The 16,344-nt window shown below is 40.8% G+C and overlaps 1 pseudogene; it reads left to right on the top strand.

Moving 5' to 3' along the window:
• The first annotated feature begins 5,689 nt into the window (after positions 1-5,689).
• LOC145098391 (beta-1,3-galactosyltransferase pvg3-like) lies at positions 5,690-16,118 on the top strand (annotated as a pseudogene).
• Positions 16,119-16,344: the final 226 nt, after the last annotated feature.

Here is a 16,344-nt window from a genome sequence, read left to right as displayed (position 1 = left end):
TGTTACATAATCTAAATTTATAGTTATTTTACTACGGAATATGTTACAAAATGGTTGGTTGTAACTAATTTGCTACGGAAATGACTACGTAATTGCATTTCGTAGCTAAATCATGAATAGTTGCTACAGAATTAAAATCTGTAGCTAGTTTACTACAAATAATGCTACAATTTTTTTGGTTGTAGCTAGTTCTCTATGAAACTTGTTATAAAATCCATGTATGTAGCTAGTTGGCTACACAATTGGCTACGAAATAAAAATACGTAGCTAGTTAGCTATGGAATTGAGATCCGTAGTTATTTTGCTAGGAAAATTTGCTACAAAATAAAACTTTGTAGCTAATCTATTATGAAACTTGTTACAAAAAGGTAAATTTGCAAAATAGCTACGAAATCAAAATCCATAAGTATTTGGTTACGGAAAATTCCGTAGTCAAGTAGTTACGAAATATGTTTCCGTAGCAAAATATATAAGATTATTGAAAAAAATATATTAAAATACACAATTATCGTTGAAAACTCAACAACAAAAATAAAATCTTATTTTTAATTGTTTTGCAATTTTAATTATAATATAATTTATACATTATAAATATTCTGTAATTTTTAGATTTCGATGACATACATTTGTTAATTTTCATATAATAATATTATCCCCATATTTTTTAGGCTTTGAAAATTATTACCCTTAAATCAAAATTTATTTACCCTCTGCCTTGTACCAGCTTTTTCTAAAAAAAAAAAAATTTAATTTAATTTATTTTGGTTTTTTAGTAAAAAAAATAGAATGAGAATCCTTTGATGAACTTGAACCATTTGTTTCAATGTTTTATTAAGAATAAATTACTAAATCAATACAAATCTACTTCCTCCGACCCTAAATTAAAGTTATCATGATTTAAAAATATCCCGTTCAAAAATATTTCGTTTTTAATATCCTTTATCACTTTTCATTTAATGCCCTTTATTTTCTATTAAAGTAACAAAATCTACCTTCCACTTTCCACTTTATAGTTTTTATTTTACTGTTTTGTTTATTAATTTGTTTTATTAACTAAACTTATTTTTTGTATATATAAAATAAAACACATGGTAATTATTATTATTTTCAACATTGTCTCTTTTTAATGATTGAGAATTTTAAAATGCTCGACACCAAATAAAAAATGTTAAAACTTTCTTAACCATATAACAAAAAATAGTAAAGTTTAAATAGAACATTAAGGGTGGATTTTGAAAAATCTTTGCAAGTTGAGGGACAAATTAATCGATTGGACATTAAAACCGATGACTGTTGTTTGTAGAATTAATTTTATCTTGTCATTTGACCTTTATATACGAATCCTTCGTGCATATAGGAGTACCCAAATTTTTTTGACCAGTCTTATTAAGGGCAAATGAGTCAGATCACATGACTCAAATAAGTCTTCTTCCCCAAATCAGAGGTATCCGGATCAAACTTTTCAATCGTCGGTCGCATTCCTCATTCCCCAAACGGTTTATCGATCGGAGCTTCTCGCACTCTCATTTGCTTTGTCGTTCGCCTCCTGCTCCGTCAACCTGTAGATTTTTCTCGATCGTCTTCATCCCTACCAGGTAATATTCTTCTCTCTTCTTTTTGCTTCATTTTCTCTTTCTATCATCCAATGACTCAAAGGATATTGATCTCTCCATTAGATTATTCAACATAAATAAGTCATATGTTTCTTATATGCTCAAATGGTAAGAAGAATCATGCATTGTGAACGAATGACAATCTGTTTCATTCACTGCTTTACATTATTTAACCAACGATCATACAGACCCGCACCTCATACTTGTCATCCAATTTTTGTTTTTAATTTGACAGTTACAGAGCTTAACGTCGGTATCTTTTAACTTATCACTAATTCAAAAACCCTAGAAATCAACTGTTAGTAGCGTTCTCCAGTTGTAAATTTATTTGTTTTGCAATCGATTATCTACTTGCAATGCAGATTGATTGAACAGTTCTTAACTTTTATGTGGTAGTTGAGAAAATCAATCGATTGAGTCAAATCGTTTGCCAATTTAGTGGTTTCACGCCTGATTGCTGAGAAAAAAAATATGATTTTTGATCGGCATTTACATGAACCAATTTCTAATTAGCGATGACATTGCTCTTGATTATAGTTCCTCTGCTTGGAATATCGTATGTCTATTCAGGATTTGTGATTAGTTTGTTTGATTATAGTCTTCTGAGATCTTTTACCATGTTTAATCGTCAAATCAATGTCTCTTGGACTTGTAGCTATTTTTGTATTGCATTCACCGTTCCTGACTAGAGTCCATTTCTGTAATTTGTGAGGATACCTGTGATTTTTTACTTCTTATTTTGGGATAATTATTAGGACACCATTTGGTTCAATGCTTTTGCTAGCGCTTGTTGTGTGAAAATAGTTTGCTGCTCAAAACAAGCTGAACAAGCATCCATTATTTGCAAAAAGTTTGCAAAATGGCTCATGGATTTTGACAACTGATATATAACGAAAATATGAAATATGATGAATGAGCAGAGCATGCCTTTTTTAGTGGAACACCATCCTTCTCAGGGCTAATGTCATGGATTGCCACCAATACTTCTACTGGTGTCAGTGCGGGCCCCATATGAGCTGAACCCTGCTCATACCAACAACAAATTTTTTAGGTAAAACTATTTTCTATTCTATTATTATACTCCTTCATCTTCAGTTATACTAAATGTTGAACCACAAAAAATTGAAACTTGGCCAGTGCTATCTGAAACTTGTCCAATGGAAGTTGAACAAGACGTGGGAAAATAGGCAAAACCTCATTCTATTTCTATGATTTCTGCAAGGACTGTGGAAAACAAGTTTACCTCGGTATTTAAGAAATTATACGTAGCATTGAAATCCCATTCTATTGCAATATGTATATGAATATGTTTAATTATATTTATTTAAATTATATATATATATATATATATATATATATATATATATATATATATTCTTTATTATTTTTGTAGGTGGATTTGATACTGCATATGCTGCTGCTAGGTAAATATCTTCTGCACTTTTTCAGTTTTCTGACATTAGTTTCATCATTTAATCATGTTAAATTTTATAAACCTGATATTTTTCTACATGGCATATGATCGGGTTGCTATAAAATTTCGTGGTGTTAATGCTGATATTAATTTCAATATAAGTGATTACGAGGATGACTTGAATCAGGTTAATTTAACTAAATTTGATGTATAATATAAAAATTGTTTCTTATAATTAGTTGAAAATCCCAATGAATATTCTGTTAATTTATGTATATCTTATGTTACACAGATAAAAAACTTGACCAAGGAAGAGTTTGTGCATATACTTCATCGTCAAAGCACTGGATTCTCATGAGGAAGCTCAAAGTATAGAGGTGTTACCCTACACAAATATGGTCGTTGGGAAGCTCGAATGGGCCAATTTCTTGGGAAAAAGTGAGTTTTGTCATTTAGTGAGTTGGATCTGTGAAATTAATGATTATTTGATAGAATTAATTTTTTGTTGTTTAAATTTTGAAAAAAGTTAAGATTTGTTATTTTTTCGAAAAAGTATATAAAAAAACTCTTATCTTATATTAACTAAAAATATTGTAGAGGGGTGACGTTATTGATTGTCACACGTTTTTGGTTTGCAGATATATCTATCTTGGATTGTTCGATAGTAAAGGATCTTCTAAAATGCATTGCGAACAATACGAGGATAATAATGTCGAGAAAAAGTCGAGATTGGGAATTTGAAGAAGTTAGTTGAGACGCAAAGCGGACAATATGAGATATTCAACGAAAATATGAGGATGTTCAGCAAAAATATGAAGATGCTCAGAAAAAGAATGTAAAGTTTCAACAGAAAAATATGGATGTTCAAGCAAAGTTTGAACAACAACTTGCACAAGCAATAAATGTCATTAACACGTTGAGTGAACAGGTCAAAACTTTTATTAATCAATGATAGAATATGATGTATCGAATAGTGTTTTACGTTAAATTTGTAGCGACTTTTGATGTTGCAATATGTATCTTTTGATGTATTGGATATTTCTTTTAGTTTCTATAGAAATATTTTGTTATTTTTGGTTTTATATTAATTGTATTTTTGTAAATTGATATAATAAGTCAAATTAAATAACCGAATTTTATAGAAAAAATGGTATGGAACGATTGTTATGGAATTGACTACAAAAAAAGTTGTTACAAAATTTGCTACGGAATGAATGACTACAGAATTTGTTACGGAACGAATGACTACAGAATTTGCTACGGAACAATTAGTTACGGAATTTTCTATGGACCAAATGGTTACGGAATTTGCTATGGAACTTGCTATGGACCAAATGGCTACGGAATTTGCTACGGACCAAATGACTACGGAATTTGCTACGGAACAATTAGCTACAAAATTTGCTATGGACCAAATGGCTACGGAATTTGCTACATAACAAAATAGATACGGAATTTGCTACAAAATTCATTGTTACGAAATTGTGATGGAAGTGTGTTGTAGTTGAAATGCTACGGATAGACGTCGTAGCAACAGCCATAGCAAAATTGCTACGGAACTATAATTTCGTAGTTAAACATTTTGCTACAAGAAATCTTACTATGGAATCTAATTGGCAAAATCTGTAGCAATTTCCGTAGTTATTTAGGTTTAGCTACGGAATTACATCATTTGGCTACGGAATTTTTTCGTAGTTAAATCGAAATTTTCTTGTAGTGAACCACCATCATAAATTCTACTCCAATATCCATCATCCTCTTTACATTTCTAAAAAAAATCAGCAATCTTGTTGCTAGATTCATCGCCATTATTTGGATCAATTTGAAATCCAGAAATCTCATCGACAATAATCTCAGCGGGCCCACCTTGATTAGTTGCAAAAGTAGGCAACCCACAATTCATAGCCTCAATAAATGTTAATCCAAAAGCTTCATATAAAGCTGGTTGAACAAACACGCCTTTTGAGTCAACAATAAGCCTGTACAATTCACTGTTTTTGTTTCGATCCGTTTATGCAGCTATCCATCTTATTTGACCTTTTAATTCGTATTTTTCGATTAATAAATGCATGATTTTAATTTCTGCCATTTCTTCTCTATCTTTTGACTTTGAAGGGTCAAAAAAACCGACTACAATTACAAGGTTGACCAGGGATCTGACTTGCTTGTTTTGTCTGAACCACTCAGTGAGTTCAGTTATGTTTTTCACTGTGTCGAGTCATGCCATTGAGAAGATGATTGGTTTAGTTTTGTCTTCTAAGTATCCGTTGTTTAATTGATTGAGTAAGTTAAATTAAATGCATACAATATAAGAAGATATAATTGTCAGCATTGGTTTCATTTCAATAACATGCGTTATTTTATGTATAGCAAGGACTCTCAAGGGTACTTTCAGCATTTTATATTAACATGGAGGTAGTTAATGTAATTTTCACACTTCCCTTCATGAGTGTTGCAACCTTCACACGAAAATGCAAGGAGAATGTGGCAACATGAGAAAAACCACTTCGAGTTTTAACTTTTTGCCAAAAGAACCTCCCTTAAACACATTTTCCCGATGCACAAAGCATGAGACCCATGAACAGTAAAACTTCTTCAAGAATTTCATACAATCTACTTGATTTCTTCCATGAACCTCAAAGTATCCATACATTCTTCATACATGGTGAGTTCAGAAAAACCCGTGTTGAAAATGAACCAGAAACGCCTCCTTTTCACCAAGTTACCTCTAATGAAGTTTTTTGTCCTCATGGTCATCTTCATCATCTTCAACCTCTACATAAAAAACCCATTTCAACATTCATCAAATGTCCAAAACTACCCTTCAACAAAGTGATTCAGCCTCCTAATAGGGATCCTAACACAAGCAGATAAGCATGAACACCGCCATTTCCTTCGTCTCATCTATGGAATCCAATTCTATCCCTTAGCTCAAATAGACCTCAAATTTGTATTCTGCAACCTCACAAAACAAGAACAAAGAGTTCTAATCTCCCTCGAGATCTTAAAATTCAATGACATTATCATTCTAAACTGTTCAGAAAACATGACGATGGGAAAACCTACACGTACTTCTCTTCACTTCCAAATATTCTATCTCACCCTTATGATTATGTCATGAAAGCAGATGATGATGCCTATTTTCGGCTTTTACCACTCGCATCATCCCTCCAACCACTTCCAAGATCGGATTTGTACTATGGGTTTGTGATTCCAAGCCAAAGTATGGATCCGTTTGTGTCGTATATGTCCGGAATGGGGTTCGTTTTATCATGGGATTTAGTGGAATGGATTTGTAACGCCCCATTTATGGTAAGTAATTTAAATATGTTTTTTTTTTCAGTTTTCAAGGGGAACTCGACGATTCAGTAGCCCGACTCGTTGAGTAGAGGCGGGATTTTGAGCACGTTTCAGTAGGTAACTCGATGAGTCCATATTCTTGGACTCGGCGAGTCCGCCAGTCTGGATGAAACCCTAACTTCAAGGGTTTACACCCTATTTAAACAACTTTTTGGGCCTCAAGTCTGTCCCCATCACTTCCAGAACGCTCCTCTTGAAAACCCTAGCATTCCCTTTTGGCTTTTTGAGTGTATTTTGTGATTCTTTGAAGATTTGGGGAGAAGAAGGAAGGTAGATCCAAAGGAGGAGAAGAAGATCCAAGATCTTGAGTCCATTTTGGAGCTTTGTGAGGTACAACTCAAACATTTACTGTTTCCATGTTTGAATCTCCATTAAGGCCCCAATAAAGTCATTTTTGGGACATTTCTTGGCTTGTTAGTGAATAGAGAGCTTATAGGACCGAAAGGACATCAGATCTAGTCATGATCGAGCTCTAGAAGCTCAGATCCATTGTCTTTATTGAGTCAAACTCGTATGCAAGCCTAGATCTACGCTTTTAGTCCATTTAGAGCCTTTTAAACTCTTGGATATACATGCATTTACGTAAAGTTGGAAACTTTACGTGTAAAAACCAGACTAGGAACCCAGATCCATGAGTTGCATGCGCTGGAATCGATCAAAATTGTCTGTATGGTGTTTGCATGCATGTGACTCGGCGAGTTGTTCTTCAGACTCGACGAGCTGTTCATCTGACTCGGCGAGTCATAGTCTGGACATGTTCATATGTTGAAGGAGAACTCGACGAGTTGTTCATGCAGCTCGACGAGTCGGATGAAGTTAGACTTGATGTTAGCATCGAAGAAGAATTCGTCGAGTCTTTGCCAAACTCGATGAGTAGAAGCGGGTAGAGGACTAGAATGGATGATAGGGACTCAGCGAGTCCGGTCAACTGGAAGTTGACTTTGAACAGGGAGTTTACTTTGACCAGAGGTAAAATAGTCATTTTACCTTGAAGGCGTTTATCAGTACCTGACCTAGTGTTTTGTGGGATTTATAGCCGGACAGTTCCGGAGCAGCAGCCAGCTAGCGTTAGAGTTAGCATCTCAGCAGCCAGCGTTACGAGTGAGTTTTCCTTCCAGTAGGAACGGGTCTACGACCACAATGTCGGCCCATTTAGTTAGCAGTAGTTTCGGACTTCGGTCCGATGCAGTAGTTCAGTGTGCTTGATGTCTTTGTGATTCAAGCATGTCTTTTTGTTATGTGTTCCAGACTTCGGTCCGATGCAGTATGCAGTATATGTGCCTATGCCAGTTGATATGTCTATACTATGCTATGTTATGCTCAGTCAGTTCCGGACTTCGCTCCGAGGCAGTCAGTTCCAAACTGCGGTCCAATGCAGGGGACAAGGTCCCAGTTAGTTCCGGACTTCGGTCCGATGCAGAGGGCAAGGCCCTGGTTAGTACCGAACTTCGGTCCGATGTAGTTTCCAGACTTCGGTCCGAAGCAGTTTCCGAACTTTGGTCCGATGCAGTTTCCAGACTCCAGTCCGATGCAATGGGCTAGGCCCAATAGTTGTTTATGTGTTATTGTATGGTATATGGTAGGTTGGGGGAGCTCACTAAGATCCGTGCTTACAATTTCAGTTTTGGTTTCAGGTACTTCCGCAAGCAAAGGGAAGAGCTCGGTATGATGGCATCGCACACACCACAACTTCAGTTTATCCTGGGAGTTTATTTTTGGATGTTACTATGATTGATACAAATTTGGTTGACACAGTACTATGACATTTGAGTTGCTCATTCCGTGGTTTTATTATATATGATGTGATTTTTAGTATTATTGAAACAAAATTTTTTGGGTCGTATTTTGGGTCGTTTCAAGTTGGTATCAGAGCCTCGGTTTGAGGGATTCTGGCACGCTTTCGAGTGTGTGTGAACTCAAACTATGGATATGGTAAAAGATTTTCAAAAGAGAAACATATTCGAAAAGAATTTTTGAAAAAGAACTTAGAAAATAAAAAGAGTTTTCTTTAAAAGGGGTGTGGTGCATGCGATCAGCCGAGCTCAAGTAAGTACTCCCATATTACCCATACAAGTTTATATTATGATTATTAGTTTCAGTTTCAGTAGAACATCATGCTAGAATAGGACTAAGGATCTAGGAGGATGCCTTATGTGCCTGCTATATGTGTTCCATCTTTATGAGAATTGCATGCTAGTATTGAGTAGACAACAGTAGGATGGCTTGTTTAGGTTATGCCTGATATTATGAGCTTAGCATTGTATGCTAGTACAGTTTCTTTTTATGAGAATAGAATTGCTTGAGTAGTTCCTGTGTCCGAATGCTGCTTGCCTTGTGCTTTGTAGGACTCCAAGTGGTGGGAGTTAGCCATTAGGTGAATACGTCACATCACATGTGGTCAGGGTTGAATAATCTCATAGTGCTGGATTTGGCCCTATTGCGCAACTCTTGTTTGAGTCCAACCGTTGTAGGAACTAGTCATTTACTCGAAGGATTATCTGAGCCTCGTCACATGTGATGGTATTCAGGTGATGACTAATTGGCATCACAAAGAGGCCTTCAGCGACTGAGGACTGGTTTTGGTTGAGTCAAAGAATTCCCTAGGGCAAGCCTAGGATGAGAGTAGCAGAGATCAGTAGCAATAGTAGTGACTTGGTGGAGTCGAGGCAGTTCTTGAGGAAAGTACGGATAGATGTGGAAGGTGGTATGGGCCCGTACTACTGAAAGCAGAGGATCCGTACTTGAATCAAGGAAGGCCGAGGCGAGGCCAGGAAACCTGTAGTAGTAGCGATCCCTTAAGATATATCAGTGTTTCTGACGTTTATCGTGATGTGTTTTCAGAATGGTGGTTTTACGGCCTAGGCCAGCAGTCGGCAGTTTAGGAGCCGGTGAGGGATTGGGATCAGGCTCGGGGCCGAGCATCTAGATGAGCAGACCAGAGAGTTCCTCACCTCAGAAGTTACTCGTATCATACTTGAGCAGACTCCTGTGATCTTTGGTTCGATCAAGGAGGGCATTTTGGAGTTGATGGATGAGAGGATGAGCACATTTCGTGCTAAGGTGGCGACCATGATGGGGTCGTGCACACTCACTTTCAGGGAGTTTAGAGCTTGTGGAGCTCCAGAATACCATGGGGCGCGAGACCCCATTGCGAGTACTTGGTAGTTGGCAGATGTCGCCAACGCTTTCCGCACCGGCAGATGTCCCGATGGGGACAAGGTCAGATTAGCATCCTGTCTTCTGAAGGACAGGGCACAAGATTGGTGGGAGGAGGTAGGGCATGTCATCGGTGATGACGCAACACTTGATGCTATGACTTGGGCTGATTTTACTACCAGGTTCAGAGCCGAGTTTGCATCGGTTATTGAGGTGCAACAGTTAGCCAGGGAGTTTTAGGTTTTTACTCAGACTACAGAGACAGTGGTGGAGATTACTGCAAAGTTCAAGGAGAGGGCTCTTCTCGTTCCTCAGTATGCAGCTGATGAGGAAATGAAGAAGGCCCGATATCATGAGATGTTACAGAGTTACATCCGCCAGTTTATGAGCCGATCCAGCTATAAGACGTTGGATGATATGATTGCGAGGGCGAGGGCGAGAGAGAAAGAGAGAGAGAGAGAGAGAGAGAGAGAGAGATCTTGAGATGGAGAAGAAGAGGAAGCCGGAGGCGGCTTCGGGTACAGGGAGTTTGTGCAAGAAGCCCAAGGTTTCGGATCACAGATCTAGAGGACAGAAGAGCCACAATCGGTGTGGCAAGTGTGGGAGATTGCACGATGGGGCGTGCAAGGCAGGGAGTCCTGGTTGCTACAAGTATGGCCGGACCGGGCATATGAGCAGAGATTGTACAGCTCCTCCCACCGTTACCGCAACATCTGATCTAATTTGCTTCCATTGCAATCAAAGGGGACATAAAAAGTCGCAGTGTCCGAGTTTGTCAGCCGCAGGGAAGGTGGTAGCACCTGCCCCTGCAACTTTGAGGATTACAGACGGCCGTCAGGGCCGGAGTGAGGCACCAGTGGCGTAGAGTAGAGCTTTTCAGATGGCAGCTGAGGAGGCGCGAGCGACTCTTGATGTGGTGACGGGTATGTATTTTTCCCTTCATCTCTTTATGATTTTTGATTGTTTCTTATAGTTATATGTTCTATTGTATAGGGTCATTCTTAGTGAACGACATATCAGCTACAGTCTTGTTTGATTCGGGGGCTACCCGATCATTTGTTTCGCTTGCACTTAGCAAGAGGTTTAGCAAAGCTCCGGGGGAGCTGGATTGTCCACTTGAGGTTGAGATAGCTGATGACAGGACCGTCAGGGTCGCGAGAGTACATAGAGCTTGTTCGCTGCAGTTATTTGGTGAGCAGTTTTCAGTGGATTTGGTTCCCATTCCCCTGCGAAGGAATAAGGTTATAGTGGGTATGGATTGGCTGAGACCCAATGGGGTGGTGATGGATTGTGAGATACAACTAGTGAGGGTCCGCACCCCAAGTGGGGGAGATTTAGTGATACAGGGCGAGAGGCCACAGCGCGGACCGATTCTTTGCTCAGCAGCGAGAGCGAGACGCTACTTCCAACAGGGTTGCACAGGGTTCGTCACCTACATCTTAGATGCCCGGGAGAAGGGCAAGGTGGCAATTGACGATGTACCGGTAGTGCGAGACTACCCGGACGTATTCCCGGGGGATTTTACTGGGATACTTCCGGAGAGACAGGTTGAGTTCAGGATCGGCCTAGTCCTTGGTGCGGCCCCGATAGCCAAGGCACCATATCGGTTTGGCTCCTCCAGAGATGTAGGAGTTGTCTACGCAGCTGCAAAAGCTGCTAGACAAGGGTTTCATCAGACCGAGTAGTTCACCATGGGGAGCCCCGATCCTATTTGTGAAGAAGAAGGATGGGTCGCACTGTATGTGCATAGATTACCGGGATTTGAACATGGTAACGGTGAAGAACCGTTACCCACTCCCGAGGATAGATGACTTGTTCGATCATATTTCAGGGAGCATCTTGGTTTTCCAAGATTGATCTGAGCTCTGGTTATCCTCAGATACGGGTTAGGGGTGAGGATGTTCAGAAGACAGCTTTTAGGACCCGTTATGGTTATTATGAGTTTGTGGTGATGCCGTTTGGGCTTACCAACACTCCAACCGTGTTCATGGATCTCATGAACCGCGTATGCAGGCCGATGTTGGATCGGTCTGTGATAGTATTCATCGATGACATCTTGGTTTACTCCAAGACGCATGAGAAGCATGAGGAGCACTTGAGAGAGGTGCTAGAGACGCTGAGGAGGGAGAGACTTTTTGTGAAGTTCTCTAAGTGCGAGTTATGGTTGCGCGAGGTGCAGTTCCTTGGTCACCTCGTCAACCAAAAGGGTATTCTGGTAGATCCGGCCAAGATCGAGGTCATGATGCAGTGGGAGGTCCCGAGGTCTCCATCAGAGATTCGGAGCTTCCTAGGTTTGGAAGGGTATTACAGGAGATTCATCCAGGATTTCTCCAAGATAGCAGTTCCACTCACCCGACTGACTAGGAAGTCGGTGGTGTTTTGCTGGGGGCCTGAGCAACAGACAAAATTTGAGACCCTCAGACAGCGATTGTGCGAGGCACCGATTCTCACCCTGCTAGATGGAGTGGATGACTTCGTAGTCTATTGTGATGCTTCGATCACAGGGATGGGAGCAGTGTTGATGCAGCGGGGGTATGTGATAGCTTGTGCCTTTAGACCGTTGAAGCCTCATGAGGCTAACTATCCAACGAGCGATTTAGAGCTGGGGGCAGTGGTGTTTGCCCTCAAGATTTGGTGACATTACCTCTATGGGTTCCGTTGTACCATTTACACAGATCACAAGAGTTTGAGGTACCTCATGGACTAGCCGAATTTGAACATGAGACAGCGTCGATGGTTAGATGTGGTAAAGGACTACGATTGTGAGATCCTCTATCATCCGAGCAAGGCCAACGTTGTGGCCGACGCCCTGAGCTGCAAGGCGATGGCGACACCGATCAGGGATATATGCCTGAGGATGACAGTGATTACTCCATTGTTGGAGCAGATCAGGGAGGCGCAGTCGAGGGCCTTAAGGAGGTGAGGCAAAAGTGTGAGAGGATCGTGGGCCGAGTAGCTTCTTTTGACTATGACAGTCGGGGATTGTTGACCCTTCATGGGAGAGTTTGGGTACCGTACTGGGGCGGAGTACGACATGTGTTGATGGACGAGGCTCATAAGTCTAGATTCTCAATCCACCTAGGGGCAATGAAGATGTATAGAGATCTTCGACCAAACTATTGGTGGCCCTGCATGAAGCGGGATGTCGCCTGGTATGTGGAGAGATGCCTGACCTGCAGGAAGGTCAAGGCAGAGCACTAGAGACCCCACGGCAAGATGCAACCGTTAGACATTCCAGTATGGAAATGAGAGGACATCACCATGGATTTTATCACTAAGTTTCCTAGGACTGCACGTGGGGTGGATTCGATTTGGGTTATTGTGGATCAGTTGACGAAGAGTGCCCATTTTATACCGATCCCGGAGAGCATATCGGCTGAGAAGCTAGCCGATATCTATGTGCGCGAGGTAGTGGCACGTCACGGAATGCCTGTTTTGGTAGTGTCAGATCGAGACATCCGTTTTACTTCCAAATTCTAGAAGCGGTTTCACGACGAGATGGGTACTCGTATCCTTTTTAGCACCGCTTTCCACCCTCAGACGGACGGGCAGTGCGAGAGGACGATTCAGACTCTCGAGGACATGCTTCAGGCATGCATTCTAGACTTCGGTGGTAGTTGGGATACATATCTTCCACTAGCAGAATTTCCGTATAACAACAGTTACCACGCTAGTATTGACCGCCCTCCTTTCGAGATGCTCTACGGAAGGAAGTGCAGGACCCCGATTTGTTGGGGCGAGGTCGGTCAGCGAGTCATCGGGAGCACCGAGGTGGTGCTCAAGACCATAGAGTTGATCCAGCAGGTTCGTAGCAGACTGCAGACTGCGCAGAGTAGGCAGAAGAGTTACGCCGACAGGAGGCGTTCGGACTTGGATTTTCAGGTGGGTGATATGGTCCTCCTGAAAGTATCACCCTGGAAGTGTGTTATTCGGTTTCGGAAGAGGGGCAAGTTGGGCCCCAGGTTCATTAGTCCTTTTAGGGTTTTGGCCCGGGTGGGTCGGGTTGCTTATCGGTTGGATCTTCCGGCAGAGCTTAGCCAGATCCACAACACTTTCCATGTTTCTCAATTGAGGAAGTGTTTGGTGGACGAGTCAGCAGTTGTACCCTTGGAGGATATTCAGGTTGATAGTAGCCTGAATTATATCGAGAGACCAGTTGCAATCTTAGACCGGAAGACGAAGACCTTGAGGAACAAGGTGGTTCAGTTAGTGAAGGTGCAGTGGCAGCACCGAAAGGGTTCAGAGTGGACATGGGAGACTGAGGGGGATATGAGGGAGCATTATCCCGAGTTATTTTCAGATTCAGTAGCAGCAGATTTCGAGGACGAAGTCTAAGATAAGTGGGGGATAGTTGTAACGCCCCATTTCTGGTAAATTATTTAAATATGTTTTTTTTTTCAGTTTTCAAGGGGAACTCGACGAGTCAGTAGCCCGACTCGTCGAGTAGAGGCGGGATTTTGAGCACGTTTAAGTAGGCAACTCGACGAGTCCAAATTCTTGGACTCGGCGAGTCCGCCAGTCTGGATGAAACCCTAACTTCAAGGGTTTACACCCAATTTAAACAACTTTTTGGGCCTCAAGTCAGCCCCCATCATTTCCAGAACACTCCTCTCGAAAACCCTAGCATTCCCTTTTGGCTTTTTGCGTGTATTTTGTGATTCTTTAAAGATTTGGGGAGAAGAAGGAAGGTAGATCCAAAGGAGGAGAAGAAGATCCAAGATCTCGAGTCCATTTCGGAGCTTTGTGAGGTACAACTCGAAAATTTACTGTTTCCATGTTTGAATCTCCATTAAAACCCCAATAAAGTCATTTTTGGGTCATTTCTTGGCTTTTTAGTGAATAGAGAGCTTATATGAGCGAAAGGACATCAGATCTAGTCATGATCGAGCTCTAGAATCTCAGATCCATTGCCTTTATTGAGTCAAATTCGTATGCAAGCCTAGATCTACGCTTTTAGTCCATTTAGAGCCCTTTAAACTCTTGGATATGCATGCAAGCACGTAAAGTTGGAAACTTTACGTGTAAAAACCACCCTAGGAACCCAGATCTATGAGTTGCATGCGCTGGAATCGATCAAAACCGTTTGTATGGTGTTTGCATGCATGTGACTCGGTGAGTTGTTCTTTAACTCGACGAGTTGTTCTTCAGACTTGACAAGTCGTTCAGCTGACTTGGCGAGTCATAGTCTGGACGTGTTCATATGTTGAAGGAGAACTCGACGAGTTGTTCATGCAGCTCGGCGAGTCAGATGAAGTTAGACTCGATGTTAGCATCGAAGAAGAACTCGTCGAGTCTTTGCCAAACTCGACGAGTAGAAGCGGGTAGAGGACTAGAATGGATGATAGGGACTCGGCGAGTTGATGGCTCAATTCGGCGAGTCCGGTCAACTGGAAGTTGACTTTGACCAGGGAGTTGACTTTGACCAGGGGTAAAATAGTCATTTTACCATTAAGGCGTTTATCAGTACCTGACCTAGTGTTTTGTGGGATTTGTAGCTGGACAGTTCCGGAGCAGCAGCCAGCCAACGTTAGAGTTAGCATCTCAGCAGCCAGCGTTACAAGGTGAGTTTTCCTTCCAGTAGGAACGGGTCTATGGCTACAATGTCGACCAGTTTAGTTAGCAGTAGTTCCGGACTTCAGTCCAATGTAGTAGTTCAGTGTGCTTGATGGCTTTGTGATTCAAGTATGTCTTTGTGTTATGTGTTCCGGACTTCGGTCCGATGCAGTATGCAGTATATGTGCTTATGCCAGTTGATATTTCTATACTGTGCTATGTTATGCTCAGTCAGTTCCGGACTTCGCTCTGATGCAGTCAATTCCGGACTTCGTCCGATGCAGTTAGTTCTAGAATGCGGTCCGATGCAGGGGACAAGGTCCTAGTTAGTTCCGGACTTCGGTCCGATGCAGAGGGCAAGGCCCTGGTTAGTTCCGGACTTCGGTCCGATGCAGTTTCCGGACTTCAGTTCGATGCAGTTTCCGGACTCCGGTCCGATACAGTGGGCTAGGCCCAATAATTGTTTATGTGTTATTGTATGGTATGTGGTAGTTTGGGGGAGCTCACTAAGCTTCGTTCTTATAGTTTTAGTTTTGGTTTCAGGTACTTCCGCATGCAAATGGAAGAGCTCGGGATGATGACATCACACACACCACAGCTTCAGTTTATCCTGGGAGTTTCTTTTTGGATGTTACTATGATTGATACAGATTTGGTTGACATAGTACTATAACATTTGAGTTGCTCATTCCGTGGTTTTATTATATATGATGTGATTTTTAGTATTATTGAAAAAAAATTGGGTCGTATTTTGGGTCGTTTCAGGATTGCAAATTCGGATATTCCTAGGAATGATACGATTGGCCCTGGGGATAAACTGGTTGGAAATGGTTAAATCTTGGGAAAAAAGCAAGAAATAGGGTTTCTAATAAGCCTGCTATGTATGATTATCCTGGCATGAATGACATGTGTTCACATGAGCTTATTCCTGAAACAATAGCCGTTCATAAGCTCAAAAGATGGGATCAATGGCTTGATATGATTCGGTATTTTAATGTTACTAAAGATCTTAATACATCATAGTTTTACAATGGTTTGAACTTTGACTTGGTTTCAATTTAAAAATGTAAATTTTTTTTCCCTTTTTATTGTTAAATGTTATCGATCATGCTTTTCATATAGATATAGCAGCTAAAAATCAGGATGGCGACTGTATTTACCCATATTCAACAACGGATCAAAAGGAAAAAAAATAGATAATGGGGTAAATACAGTCGACTATCCTGATTTTAAACCTTCGTACCCTTTG

This window comes from Lactuca serriola, chromosome 4 (assembly GCF_051521515.1).
Source record: "Lactuca serriola cultivar US96UC23 chromosome 4, Lser_US96UC23_V15, whole genome shotgun sequence".
Classification (NCBI taxonomy): Eukaryota; Viridiplantae; Streptophyta; class Magnoliopsida; order Asterales; family Asteraceae; genus Lactuca; species Lactuca serriola.
Note: the sequence above shows the minus strand (reverse complement) of the source record. Positions and strands in the feature narration are given on the sequence as shown.